General features: G+C 53.3%; 1 protein-coding gene across 2 annotated transcripts in view; it reads right to left on the reverse strand.

Moving 5' to 3' along the window:
* Positions 1 to 14,393, reverse strand: part of GPR55 (G protein-coupled receptor 55) — a 73,850-nt gene that overhangs the window by 1,810 nt on the left and 57,647 nt on the right. Inside the window, exon 1 of one of the 2 annotated variants that reach the window (XR_337731.3) lies at positions 3,396 to 3,665. The exons of the other annotated variant lie outside the window; for it this stretch is intronic. The gene's annotated coding sequence lies outside the window, so the exon portion shown is untranslated. Of the gene's footprint in view, positions 1 to 3,395; positions 3,666 to 14,393 lie in introns of those variants that run through there. 2 annotated transcript variants of the gene reach the window in all.

The following is a 14,393-nucleotide window of genomic DNA, read 5'->3' on the forward strand; positions in this document are numbered from 1 at the left end:
GGGCTGCCCCTCCCTCCCCCCCCCCCTCTGTTCCCTGCAAACACGCATCTGGCCTTCGCGGCAGGAACGACCCTTTGCAAAAAAGCTGGTTCCCCCCCCCCCCCCCCCCCCCCCCCCTCCCCCCCCCCCCCCACATTTACACACACACACACTCCTGCCTCACCTCCACCCCCTCCACATTTACACACACACACGCTCCTGCCTCACCTCCACCCCGCCCCACATTTACACACATACACACACACTCCTGCCTCACCTCCACGCCCCACATCTACACACACACACGCTCCTGTTTTACCTCCACCCCCTCCACATTTAAATACACACACACTCCTGCCTCACCTTCACCCCACCCCACATTTACACACACACACACATGCACGCACACACACACACATGCACGCACACACATGCACACACACCCTGCCTCACTCTCACCCCCAGCCCAAGGCAGCAGGGCAGCAGCCACAGGTCCCGTGCACCAGGGCCTTGCAGCCTGCTGAGCCCAGGACCTGGCTGTGCAGTTTGGTCGGCCGCAGGAGCAGTTGCCCTCCAGTCCAGGGGGCTCCTCCTGGCCTCTCTCGATCAGGCAGTTAGGAGCAGCAGCTGCAGCCATCTGACAGAGGGCCTTGTAATTTGGGAAATGGGGCCGCTTCTGACCAGTCTGAGGAGCAAAAGTCCCTGCTATTTCAAAAGAGATGGAAAACCTGCTTCTCTCAGTGTTCAGAAATGCCCAGAGCATGTCGGGAGGGGCAGGGCAGGGCAGGGCAGGCCTGGGCTCTTTGAAGAGGGGGTGGGAGGAGTGAGTCTCGGAGTGCCCCCTGCTCCCAAGTGACACGGAGGGTATCCTGGCGCTGACATCCCAGGGGCACCCACTTCCAGGCTTGCCGTCCCAGATGAAGAGCCAGGCCCACCCAGGTCGTTACTGCCCGAGGTGACCAGCTTGCATCACGGCTACCCCACACGACCTGCCCAGCTGGCTCCAGAGATCCCCCAGGGCCTGAGCTCCCAGTTCTGGTCCAGTGTCACCATGGAGACTGCTGTCCCCAGGGTTCCTGGCCAGGCCCTGCTAAGCAGAGATTGTGCCTCTGAGACCAGGAAGTTTTCCAGTTGGACAGCCTCTGACTCTGGCTTTGTGTTGGTAATAAAACGGCATTTACCAGAACTGGGGCAATCACAGGATGAAAAGAAAAGTATTTCGGTCACTTGTGCCAAGTGCTGGGGCTTCAGTGGCCCCAGAGCCTGGCTGAGGAGGGGGCTGTGTCTGCCGCTCCCTGGGAATCAGTGTGCAGCAGGTGAAAACGCCCTGCGCTGTGGGTCCTCGGAGGCCGTGAGCCACGAGGACACCCCAGAACTTCCAAGCCAGTCTCTGCACAGGGAGGGCCTCGTCACTGCTTTCCCAGCCGCCTTGGGAAGTCCCTGTGCTCACGATCCAGCTCAGACGGGCGCTGACTGGTGGCAGGCCAAAGAAGTCAATGGGTGATGTCATCATTCATTCAACGCCTCTTCTTGAGCCCTACTGCGTGCAAGGGGCCCTGGGAGGGATTGGGAATAGAGATGGCAGCACGCCACCCCGAGCCTCCAGGAGCTCACAGACCCGGCACCCTATGACAGTCCCGACTCTCCAGCCATGGTGCCTGATAGAACTGGTGTCTAGACCAGGTACAAAACGCAGGCATTTAGAGCACTGCTGAGGCATTACAGTGCACTGGGCTCTGGGCGTGCCCTGGGTGTGGCCTGGCACCAGGACATGGACTTTGCCCTCCAGGGCTCAGGTCTAGGGAGCAGAACAAACCGGAAGTCATCAGACAGCTTGCTGAGTGTTGTGATGGGGGAAGGGATGTTTGGGCCAATCAAGCAAAGCAGGGTCCAATATGTTCAATTCCTACTAAACGTCGTCCTGGGCCAGCCCTGTAGCCTAGTGATGAAGGGACTTGGATTCCACATGGTCGGCTGCAGTTCAAATCCTGACCCCAGCAGTGTGAAAAACACACCAGGCACATGTGCATGCATACTCTAAATCTTGAGAGGATGGAGAGACAGAGAAGGGATTGCAGCGTGAGCACCTTCCATGGTGTGGTGATTTCTCCCTGTCTCTCTCTCTGTGTCTCTGAAAAGCGCATGTACCTTCTGGCAATGAAAGAAAAAGAGCTGTCCCGTGTTGTCAGAGCCAAGTGTTTTCAGGGTTGTGTAATAACTCTGTGTGACCTCGCTTCACAAGAACTGCAGAGGACCGGACCTTCTCTGTGTGGGTAGGTGGAGACTGGCCCCAAAGAGCCACCGAGGGCCACGCTGTCCTCCCCAACCCTTGAGGTCAAGGGCTTTAATTGAACTCCTGGGCGCTGTGTCTTTCCTATCTCTCCGGAGAAGAGGGCTGAGATGTGACCAGCCACGGTGAGCCACAAAGACTACCATACACCTGGGCTTGAGGCCGGGTCCTTCCTTCCTCCCTGGCTGTGGGCTGGGGCTGGGGCTGGGGCTGGGGTTGGGGCTGGGTGGACCCTGTTCCTTGGTGATGTTGCGCCACCCATCTGTCTGCATCCTGGTCACGTCCTTTGGGCAAATATCAAACCCCGTTGTTTGACATTGGCATCCTGCCCACCTCCACACCCAACACCGCTGTTTTGAACTTTCCTGCTTCATGCAAGAAAACAAGGATGGTGGAGTTTGTAACTTATGTTCAGCTTCAATATGTTCTGAGCAGGTGGTGTGGAGGTTAAGGCACTGAACTCTCACACGGTTGACCATGGTTCAAGTCCCAGACCCGATGGCTTGAAGATCACTCCAGACGCATGTGTGTGAATGCCCCAAAATCCCAGGAGGAGAATGGAGAAGGCATGGTAGTGTGCCCATCTCCCTGGGGGGTGGTGTCTCACTTTCCCCCTCAATGTCTCTCTTTCTCTCTCTGTCTCTCCGGTGAGCACATATTCTCTATGGGGAAAAAAAAAACTTTAAAAAAATAGAAAAAAAAGTTATTTAAAAAGAAAAGATTGCTAAGCACCTTTTATGGGACCACTCTGAATTCCACAGAGAGGGGCTCTGACTTTTCCTTTACAGACTGTCTCTTAGTTCTGAAGATGGACCTTCCTGCTCCAGCCTGGTTAGTCCTGACCACCGAAAACGTCCTTGCAATTTCTGGCAGCCCTGAGCTCAGCTTCAGTTAGCATGGAGAAACCATCGGGTTTGCACTGGCAATGGCGACCCCACAGTCTCCAGTACCTTCTCTTTTAGACGCCCCTCATGTGCCGGTGTGGACCCTCTCACGTATCTCTGGGCTGCTGGCCACCCGTCCTTACCACTGCTGAGACCACCAGCTCTGCGTGGACCCTGACCGGCATCACCCAGGTACACACAGCACCCCTCCTGGCCTCGGGTCCAGACCATGTTCCCCTTACCTTCAGGACTTCTCTGGACGTTAGGAAACACGGCATCCGCCCAGGTACAGCCAGCAAGTCCAGGCAGTTAACACCCTGCAGGTGGTGGACATGAGGGGCACCTGTGTGCCACTTCTTCCCCTTTTCTTTCCAAAGAACGGTGCTGAGAAACCCCGTGGCTTCGCGGAGGGTGGACCTATGCAGCTGAGCAGCCGGTCCTGTTTGTTACCAGGCAGCGGCCAGCTGCATAACACACTCTGGAGTTGGTTCCGATTCCTTGGCAGCCTCACTCCTCTCTTTCATGTCTGCTCCCTGGGGTCACCCCCTAGCAGAAGAGTGGAACACGAGCCGTTGCTTCCTGCTCTGATTTCCGGGGAACCCAGACTAAGCACCTCGAGCTCCTTCTGGAGCTCCTCTTCCACTCCACAGCATCCTCTTGGGGGCACAATGAATACCCAATGGTCCCTCTGAGATGGGCACATGCCCCAGGCTGGCCAGTCAATACTCCGGCCCCCAGGCCACAGACCCTCCCTCAGGAATGGCCATGTGACCAATCCGAGTTTTCCTGGGGGGTTAACGTTGGACACTCAAGGCCTGTGCACCAGTAACATCACTCCCTCCTGCCTCCCACCCTGCTGGACTCTGGCTTCCCAGGGGGCCTTTCTTCATTCCCCACCCCCCAGCCCAGAGAGCTTAGCTGCTTCAGTCAGTAACACCCACCATTCCCAGCCCAGAGCCTCTTCATTCCCCTCACTCTGTCAGGCATGGCCTTGTCCCTCCACACTGTCGTGCTTCTGTCACTATTACGTAGCCAGCTAGGGCCGCGCCCGTTTCCGCCAGGCTCCAAGTTCTCCTTGGCAACCTTGGTGGAATGACTGGCCAGACAGGGCCGGCAGGTGCTTCTGCTCAGAGCAAGTCCCGGTGTTCACCATAAGGTCACCGCACTGGCCCGGCTGGCCTGGGGCTTTCCAAGCTGTGGCTCTGGTTGCCCTGCATCCCGAGAAACCCCCAGTCCTAGGCAAACCTGGACAGTGGGTTACCCTGACCAACGAGCAGGAGTGTGAGGAGGGTGCTGTCAAGGTGAGGGCCATAGCTGCATAGACTCAGCCCAGACCACACCTAGGTCTGCAGTGGATAGGATTTACTGAGCTCCTACCTTGTGATGGGCACTCTGCAAAGTCTCGGAGATCCAGGAACGCATAGACCTAGCCCCTGCCCTCAAGCACTTACAGTTCAGAGCAGGAGAGATTTGTTTGCAAATGGCTAGATCCAAGCATCTTTGGCTTTGCAAGTCACAAGGTCTTTGTCATCACTGCCTGGCTTGCAGCCCGAAGGCAGCCATAGTCACAGCCATGATTGTGCTCCAGTGAGACTTTACAGGGGCAGCCCCGGAGGTGGAGACAGACACAGAAGCCTCAGCACACCCCCAAAGGCAGCGGCTCTATCTCCCCCGCCACGACTGACTGGACCGGCGGTGAGCACCTGACTCAGTCCTCAGGCTGCCAGGGATCAACAATGTGGCCAGGTCAGAGGTGGACGGTGACAGTTAGCTGGAACAATGGCAGAGGGGACAGAAGTTGCAAGGCTGGAAGGCAGAGAAGGCCACTCAACTGTCAGGGCCTCCCACACCTCCAAACACTGGGCTGTGTCCTGGCTCCAGGAGGCCCAGCCAGCACGGCCCTGCTCTGGGCCTGTCCTGGCGTCCTTGCAATAGAGCTGAGAGTCCTGTCTTCCTCATTGCCACGTACGTCCTACCACGAAACAGCTTTTGTTTCTTTCTGACTTAACAATTCAGTAAGTTTTAGTAAACCTACGAAATTGTGCAACCATCATCACGATCCAGTCTTTATAACAAACCTGCTTTTCTTGAAATAAGTTTTCTGTAATTAAAATACCCTCAGGTTGGACCAGCAGTTAGCGTAATGGCTTTGTTGCTGGACTCCCATGTAGTCGACCATGGTTCGCATCCCGGACCCAGTGGCTTAAACTCACACCGGGCGCATGTGCATGCGTGCCCAAGATCCCGAGAGAAGAATGGAGGAGAAGGGGTTGCGGCGTGGCCATCCCCCCTCGGGGGGGGGTGATTTCTTGCTGTCTCTCTGTCTCTCTCTGTCTAGCAAGCGCACACGCCCTATAGCAAAAAAACTCTCCAAAAAAAGAAAAGAAAAATACCCTCAGGTTTCCCTAGTCTGTGTGAGAAGCCAGAGTGCGTGGGAACCCAGAAGAGAACCTAATGGGCCTTGTGGCTCAAGGATGCGTCTCAGAGAGACCCTGGGATGGGTGAGAACTCCCTAGATCTCCGTCACCTCATCCCCCCCATAAGAGAATCTCTGAGTCTCACCCCCAGCCCAGAGACCCTCCCCACTCTCCCCCCACCCCCAGCCAGCTTTCCTTTTCTGGAGCAAGAAACTCCATTTCTCTGACAGGAAGCTGCTTTGTTGCCTGCAAAGGAAACCGGCTAGAGCTGGTTGAGTGCAGTGAGTGAGGGTCTGGTGCAGGCGTACAGTCTTCATGGTTGCAAAGGAGTTGCCAAACAACCTGCCATGCCTCCAGGTGACTCCGTGGGCCTCCGTCACCTTCTCTCCTGGGAGGGAGAACCTGACAGCACCATTTGGTGCGAGGTCCCTAACCTTGGGCCTTTGGATGACTGACAGGAAATAGGGGTATTTGCTGAGATGCTGCCTCTGAAGGATGTCCCAATCTGCTTCCATATCCCGTTAGAAGAACCTGGATTTGCTTTGCCTTCCCAGACAGTATTTCTCCAGGAACTAGGAGCACACACCGCATATGCCCAAACCTGAGGGTGCAGCAGCTCCCACTCGGCCATTAAGAAGCCCACACAAGGGACAGCAGATGGCGTAATGGTTACGTCCCTGGACTCTCATATAGTTGACTGCAGTTTGAGTCCTGGATCTGGTGGCTTAAAACTCATGCTGGGCACATGTGCGTGCGTGCCCAAGATCCTGAGAGGAGAATGGAGGAGAGGGATTGTGGCCTGGCCATCCCCCCTGGGGGGTGATTTCTCACTTTCTGTCTCTCTGGCAAGCACACATGCCCCACAGTAAAAATCTCTCTTAAAAAAAAAAAAAGAAGAAGAAGAAAAAGAAGAAGAAGCACACGTGCACTGTCTCCACAGCACAACAGTAAGACTGCTCAAGAGAAGCTAGATCCCACATGGTGACCATGGTTCAAATCCCCAGCCCAGTCAGCTTGAAACATGCCAGGCACACGCATGGGTGCCCAGGATCCTATAGGGTGGAGGGTAGAGGAAGGGGACACCAGGAGGGTGACCAGACCCCGTGGAGGGTGCCCACCTCTTCCCATCTTCTATGTGTGCACACATGTGCTCTATCATGACTTTTAAAACCAATTATCATTATTATTATTATTATTATTTCATTAAGAACATGCACAGGGCCAGCAGGTGGTGCAGCAGTTTAAGTGGCTGGATACCACCTGGCCAACTGTGCAGTTTGTCCCTAACACAGTGATTCGGAAATCATGAGGGGCCTGTGTGCATGTGTGCCCTTCTCTCCTGAGAGAAGGAATTGCAGCATGGCCATTCCTGTGGGGGGTGATTTCTCACTTTTCCTCTCTCCCTACATCTCTCTCTGTCTCTCTGGTGAGTGCATACACTTTATAGCAAACTATCAAAAGAAAGAGGAAGAGGAGGAGGAAGAGAAGGAGAAGAAGAGGAGGAGGAGGAGAAGAAGAGGAGCAGGACTCATAAGGGCATTGATAATCTATTCCATGAAATTCTGGAAGAAAACTTTCCAGACCTACAGTGGCACTCAAAGATCCAGTTGCAAGAAATACAAAGGACCCCAAATAGAATCAACCCAAGAAGATCTTCTCCAATACGCATTACAGCCAGACTGACCAAAACCACAGACAAAGACAAAATATTGAGACTGGCAAGGGAGAAACAGCAAGTTACTTACAAAGGATATCCCATCAGGCTAACAGCAGATCTCTCATCAGAAACAATGTGAGCAAGGAAAGGATGGGAAAATATATTCAAAGTGTTAAGGGAAAAACTATTTCAACCAAGAATACTATACCTGGCAAGATTATCCTTCATGTGGGAAGAAAAGACAAGAACATTCTCAGATGAACAAAACCTGAAAGATTTTACCAATACCAGACCAGATCTCCAAGAAGTTCTGAAGGGAGTGCTACATCAGGAAAATTAAATACAGACACACAGAAATAAGAGTTCAAAAATTAAGAAAATGGCCAACTTAATCATAGGGACAAGTCTGGAGTTGAATATTATATCCCAGAATAATCGGGAAGATTGAATCACAATAGAAGATAAATTAAGTACATGAGACTGAACTGGTGAAATAGACTTTTATGACTTTTGACTTAAACATTGCTGATTTTCTTCTAGGCTTTTGTTTTCTGGTTTTAAGGATTTTTGTCCTGTCTTGAGCTGCTGATAGGGTCGTGTAACCTATTTCCTGGCTTTAAGTTTTTTTTTTTTTGGAGAGATTTTCGCTATAGGGCGCGTGCACTCGCCAGACAGACACATAGCCATTACACTAACTACTGGTCCCCTGGCTTTAAGTTTTAAGCAAAGTTCCTTAGCATTTCTTTGATTCATTAAATCTAAAACTGCTTTTCTTGAAATTAAAAAAATATATATTAAAAAATAATCTATTTAATGACCATAATAAGCTATATAGCCTCTGCCAAAGGATCGCTGTGTCCCCCCTCAACCCCACCCACCCTGGAAGTTACTGCTTCCAGCCAAGGCGCCCACCTGTGCAGCCTGAGTGTCGCAATTCCAAAGGCGCTGCGGATATTTCTAGAAGTGTCTCTCTTGGTATCTTCCCCCCCCACACACCATTGCCAGAATATGCATGTGCCCACCAGAGAGAGAGAGAACCCGGCCAAGCTGCAATCCTTTCTCCTCCATCTCATCAGGATTTGAGTTACACCCCTCCCATTGGGTCCGGGATTTGAACTGCCATAGGCCATCCCGACTCCCTATTTACAGGGTTTAACCAGTGTGCTATGGGGTCAGCCCTCTGGGTTCCTTCTCTGAATTACTGTTTCAGCGCAACAGCCCTAGGGAGAACAACTTTGCCCAAGAATCTACTCGGGAGGTCACCACCTCCCGAGAGCAAATGATGAGGAGCGGATGGCTGCAGAGGGCTGGGTGTCTGAGGTGGCCAGCAGCGAGGGAAAAGGGGGTGCTGAAGGAGATGATGAGGAGCTGGGCCCCTCTGAATTCACAATCGTTCCAAAGGCAGGACCTGCCGGGAGTCGCTGGGTCTTGAAGATGCTTTATTAGGTGACTCCGAGAACTTTCATGTGAGGTTCAGTAAGGCCAGGTAAGGCCCGGTCAGGTCACCCCCTGAGAGCGGAACTCATTATTCAGCACACAGGAGGAGGCCGCAGTAATAATAAAATACCGTGCAGAACGCCACGGCGGAACTGGTGTGGCTTGCTTCGCCAACTCGATTACAAATATGGTCACATTTCTTACACTGCCTTGGTTTATTGCTTTAGCCTCAGCGTGCATTTCGGAAAGGAGGACAGACCCCGAATTATCCCCAAACCGCAGAGTCCTTAGTCAAAGGTGGTGTACTTTGCACCCTCGTCCCTGAAGAAACAGGTCCTTTAGCAGCCACTGCTGTTTCCTCATGTTGTCACAAGGTGTCGCTGCCGAAGCTTGGTCTCTCGTGGGAGGAGGCGGCTGACTCCGGAGGCTGGGGCGCCCTGGGTGTTCTCGGTCCAGGTTTACAACTCTTTTCAGTCCACATTCCCAAGACCAGGCTTAATTCCCAAAGCATGGCAGGGTTGCTGCAACTTGAGTGGGTGTCCTAGGCCAGCCTCAGCTCTCCCACTCTAAGATAAGAACAGCAGATCAGATGAGAGCCCCCCTTTACTCAAGGTGCTTTACGTTGGGGACCTCATTGCTCTTCCCTGCCGCTGCTCCTTGGATGGCCCTGGCACACCTGGACAGGTGTCCCTGACTTTGCATCTCAGATGGCGGGGCTGGGATAGGAGAGTGTGCTTCAGAGAGCTTCGCCCACAATACAACGGCCAGCCAGCTTCTGCTAAGCCCTGCAAGCAAAACCCAGGAGGAAGAGGATGGGCGCCTGGTAGCCCCCGTTTGCATAACCAGGAGGGCACACAGCTCATCCTTCTCCTGACGGAGGGCACCGTTCCTCGCTATCCTCACGTCTCGGCCTCAGCCACGAACTTCAGCGATCAGGAGCCAAATCGAGGCGGCTCATGAACCGGTCAGGGGAAGATATGACAGACTAGCTCACTGACACTAGGCAAGACAGCATTTCCTTTCTTTTCGCTTGTGGGCATTTCACCACCATAGGTAGATGCTTCCTGGGACTTGTCACCAATAGGGAGCACAGGGATCCCTGGGGGTGCCAGTGCCCAAGTCAAGAAGGCACAGGGCTGTTGTGGTTACCAAGAAGAGCTGACAAGCACTGAGCTGAAGGAGACTCAGGCAGGAAGGAGCCAGGGCACTGGGCGCTGAGGTCCTGGGGGCTGTGGGAGTCAACTTCCTGCCAGGCATGAATTGATGCTTCTTCTTTTTTCGGGGAAAGGTTTTTGCTACAAGGTGTGTGCGCTCCTCAGAAAGACAGAGAAAGACAGAGAAACAGAAAGCGAGAAATCACCACCCAGGGGGGATGGCCACGCCGCAATCCCTTCTCCATTCTCTTCTTGGGATCTTGGGCACGCACGCACACGCACCTGGCGTGAGTTTAAGCCACAAACCGCGGTCGACTACACAGGAGTCCAGCAACATAACCATTATGCTAACTGCAGGTCCCTGGATGGCTCTTCTAAGGGCCTGGTCGATGGGCACCGTGGCTGTGACCATTGAGAACTGAAACCCAGGCGTCTCTGCAAATAGTGTGGCCATCAGGGACACCCCTGTTAGGACTTGTGCAGGATCCTGGGGGTGGGAGGAAGCTCCAGCAATGATGGAAATGGAATTTCTCACGGTAAAGTTTGACAATGAACTCAGAGGGGGTTACATTGGCGAGAAGAAATAAAAGCGCGGCAATGCTTCTTCCACGCCAGGTCTCAGAGCAAAAGCCACCTGATGTGAGCTGAATCGTATGTTGAAGCCCTAAGCCCCCAATGTAACAGCACTAGGAGATTCGGCTTTTAGGAGGAAATTAAGGTAAAATGAAGCCATATGGCTGGGGCCTGATTCAATAGGATCAGTGCTCCTGTAAGTAGAGAGACCAGAGAGCTCGTTGTATCTCTCTCTGCTTTGTGAAGACACAGTGAGGAGGCGCGGCCATCTACAAACCAGGAAGAGCATGCTCACCAGAAACTGACCTGGGTGGACCTTGATTTGGGACTTCCAGCCTCCAGAACCATCAGAAGTAAATCTCCGTTGGTAAGCCCCCACTCTGTGGAATTTTGTCATGGCAGCCTGGGCTGACTAAGACATGAGGATGTTTTTGCTATGGGTGCATGCACTCGCCAGAGAGACAGAAAATGAGAAATCACCCCCACCCTATCCCCAGGGATAGCCACATTGCAATCGCTTCTCTCCGTTCTCCTCTCGGGATCCTGGGCACACACAAGATGACTTTTAAGCCACCGGGTCTGGGACTCAAACTGTGGTCGACTATGTGGGAGTCCAGCAACATAGCCATTATGTCATCTGCTGGTCCTAGTAGTTCACAGCTCTATTGCCATTGTTTCAACCCTGTTTTATCCATGTGAGGCAGACTGGGGCTGGGCAGTTAGTAACAAAAGGGGAGCCTTGGTATAACCCTGAGAGGGAAACAAGGACTGTGAAGCCAGTCAACCCATCTTAACTTATCGAGAGTCGCAGTCCTCCCTGCCCTTTGTCCTTCTGGATAAAACTAGCGTTAGGCAAAACAATTCAAGTCTGGGACCAAGGGCCAGACAACTCCTAACTTTGAAATCTAAAGCATCAGGGCCCAGTACATAGAAAATGCTATAGAAAGAAGGGCCACAGCTGAGGCCAATGAGCCTACAGATACAAGAATTCATGTGACCGTTAACTCCTACTTTGTGAAAACCCATGTGAGCTAGGAGCCAGAGACCCTAAGAATATAGTTAGAGTAAAGACCCAAGACGAAGTCACGAAATGGCTAAATTTTAAGAGAGAAACCCAACAGCCTAACTGCTTGCTTGGAGAGATCGGAGAGATGGCTCCAACAGTAACTCAGAGAGTCACCTAGGCGGCATGACCTAAAGCGATGGCTTTTTTCCTAGCCCCCCTACGTTCCAGGAAGAAGGTAATGGTCTTTATGACCCAAAGCTTTTAGGCAAAGAGTCTCCTGACCTTCACAGGCGCTCCAAAATTAAAGAGAAAAATAACCTAACCCATCCGACATGGGACCCGACCACAAGGGAAACACACACACAGTCCCACCCAAGAACAAGCACAGACGTAGCACTCCGACCCAAATGGAACCCCTCGCCCCAGTTCCTCTGGTTTACCTACATCCATGTCTCTAATTCCTCATAAGCCGTGGACAAGAAACCTTGTTCTTGCAGGTGCTGGGCCTGATCACCCCTGAATCCCCACATCCTTGTGTCACCAACTTCTGGAGGTTTTTTTTTTTTTTGGGGGGGGTGGCAGGGAGGAGGTCCTAGCTAGGAGTAGTAGTATTGCAAATACCCTGAAAAAAGAAGCCATATGGCCAACCATGGGCCCAGATCCCTGGATTGGATTGAAAACACACCGGGCACAGCACGCATGCATGGGCCCAGGATCTTAGAGCTATAAGAAAGGGGATGATGGAAAAGAAGCTAGAGAAAGGGGACCACCGTGTGACAAGACAAGCTAGGGAAAGGGGACCACCGTGTGACAAGATCCCATCGATGATACTTCTCTCTCGCTCGTGTGTGCGCACACATGGTTTGCATTATAAATATTTTTTTTATTTTTAAAAAGAATGATTTATTTTATTTTATTATTACTTTTAAACGTATTTATTTGTTCATTTAATTCCATTTGTTATTATCATTTTTAAAATTTGACCACAGAGAGAGAAAGGGAAAGTGAGAAAGCAAGTCACCAGGTCTGGGTCTCAAACCACGGTCAGCCATGTGGGAATCCAGCGACTTTAACCACCATGCCACCTGCTGACCCCTATCTTTTCTCCTTAATGCTCAAGAAATGAGGACTTTGCTCCTATGCTTCATTACTGTGGGAAGTCCATTTTTCTGCTCGGTCTCCTCCCCAATTATTTCTGAGTCTTCTTCCCAGGAGGTGTGGGCGAGGTCCCCAAGGGCTCTGGCCTTGTCTCTGACCAGGTCCCACTCTGCAGCACACGCCTGATTGCTCTCAGCGACAGGTGAGTCCCGGCTGCCACTTGAGTCTGTACCGAGGAGTTAGGACACCGGAGAGGAAGGACAGCAAGGATGCCGAGCTGCCGCAGGCTGCCACTCCCGGAGCCCAGGGTCCAGCACATCCTCCCGTCTGGAGGAGAGCGGTCTCCCGACCTACCTGGTGCACCTGGGGTTCCAGCCCACAGACAACCTTCGCTAAAGCCAGTCCCCTGGAGCCCACTGCACTTCTGGGAAACCCCACCAGACACTCCCAGTGCTTTGGCACTGGCCCTGGGCCTCCCGGGGACATGTCTGGGTCACGGGACATCAGGGTTTTCTCCAGTCCAGGACCACTCAGTCCGAAGTGCACCACTGTGAGAATCGGCTACTTGGACCACCTGAGATGAGCCAGATCCAGCCCAATTCCCGCTCATTTTCCTAAATTTTCTGTGGCTGCCTCTCCATCCTCTACGGAACACACACGTGCACCCTCTCTGCGTGGATACGTAGGCCAGAGCCATCGATGGAGAGGAGAGACTCCCCAGAGTGCACACGCTTCGCAGAGACCAAATGTCAGAGCGCCCTATGCAGCCTTCTGAGTGCCTGCGCTGGGCACCGGGGAGAAGGGCCTCCCCCACCTACCCTACTCGGGGCGCCGGCCCCCAGAACAAGGGGCTGTCTCAGACCTCACGAGCAAACTTGGGGCCCCTCTACCAAGCAGAATGTGCATTAGGCTTCGAAGTGACAGTACTAATGGTCCTCCTCCTGGGACTTCAAAGCACAGAGGGCCACAGTTCTGTCAGGACTCAGGATTAAAGCACCATGTGGCACCTCCTGCAGTGGCTTTGCAAGGAGGATGCGCCTTGCAGGCTCCCGGCCTGAAAGGGGAGCTGCGGGCCTGAGTTGGGGGCAGAGGGACATCAGAGTTTTCTCTGAAGTTTTGTCCTTCCATTTCATCCTCCCAGAGTTCACCTTGATCTGCTCAAAAGTCCAGGGGCCAGCAGGTAGCATGGAGATTAAGGAGCTGGATCCCACAGAGCCAACTCAGTGGTTCGAGTCCTGGACCTGGTGGCTGGAAAAACAAGCTGTGCATGTGTGCGTGTGCCCCAAGTGCTACGGGGAGAATGGAGGGGAAGGGGAGAAGGGGTTGTGGCATGGTCATCCCCCGGGGAGTGATTCTTCACTTCCTCTCTCTCTCTCTCTCTCTCTCTCTCTCTCTCTCTCTCTGGCACGCACGCACACTATAACAAAAACAAACAAAAAGCCCACATCCCCCAAATGTTCCCTCTTGGCTCTGTGTCCTGCACCCAGCAGAGCAGTCAGCTCAGGTGGGAAAAGTGAGGTGGCTGGGATGCAGTTTCCGGGGGCAGGACTTAGGGTCCCTTGTCCACCTCGGCAATGGGACTCCCACAGTGGCCTCAGGCAGCCTTTCTTTGGCCCTCATCCCACACAGCGGCCTGTCTCACACCCTCACAGCGGCTCATACCCTCACAGCGGCTCCGCACACCCACACAGCGGCTCCACAGACCCTCACAGTGGCTCCGCACACCCTCACAGTGGCTCCGCACACCCTCACAGCGGCTCCACAGACCCTCACAGCTGCTCCGCACACCCTCACAGCGGATCTGCACACCCTCACAGCGGCTCACACCCTCACAGCTGCTCCGCACACCCACACAGCGGCTCACACCCTCACAGCCGCTCCGCACCCCCACACAACCG

The sequence above is a fragment of the Tupaia chinensis genome, unplaced genomic scaffold (assembly GCF_000334495.1).
Source record: "Tupaia chinensis unplaced genomic scaffold, TupChi_1.0 Scaffold149383_1, whole genome shotgun sequence".
Taxonomy (NCBI): Eukaryota; Metazoa; Chordata; class Mammalia; order Scandentia; family Tupaiidae; genus Tupaia; species Tupaia belangeri.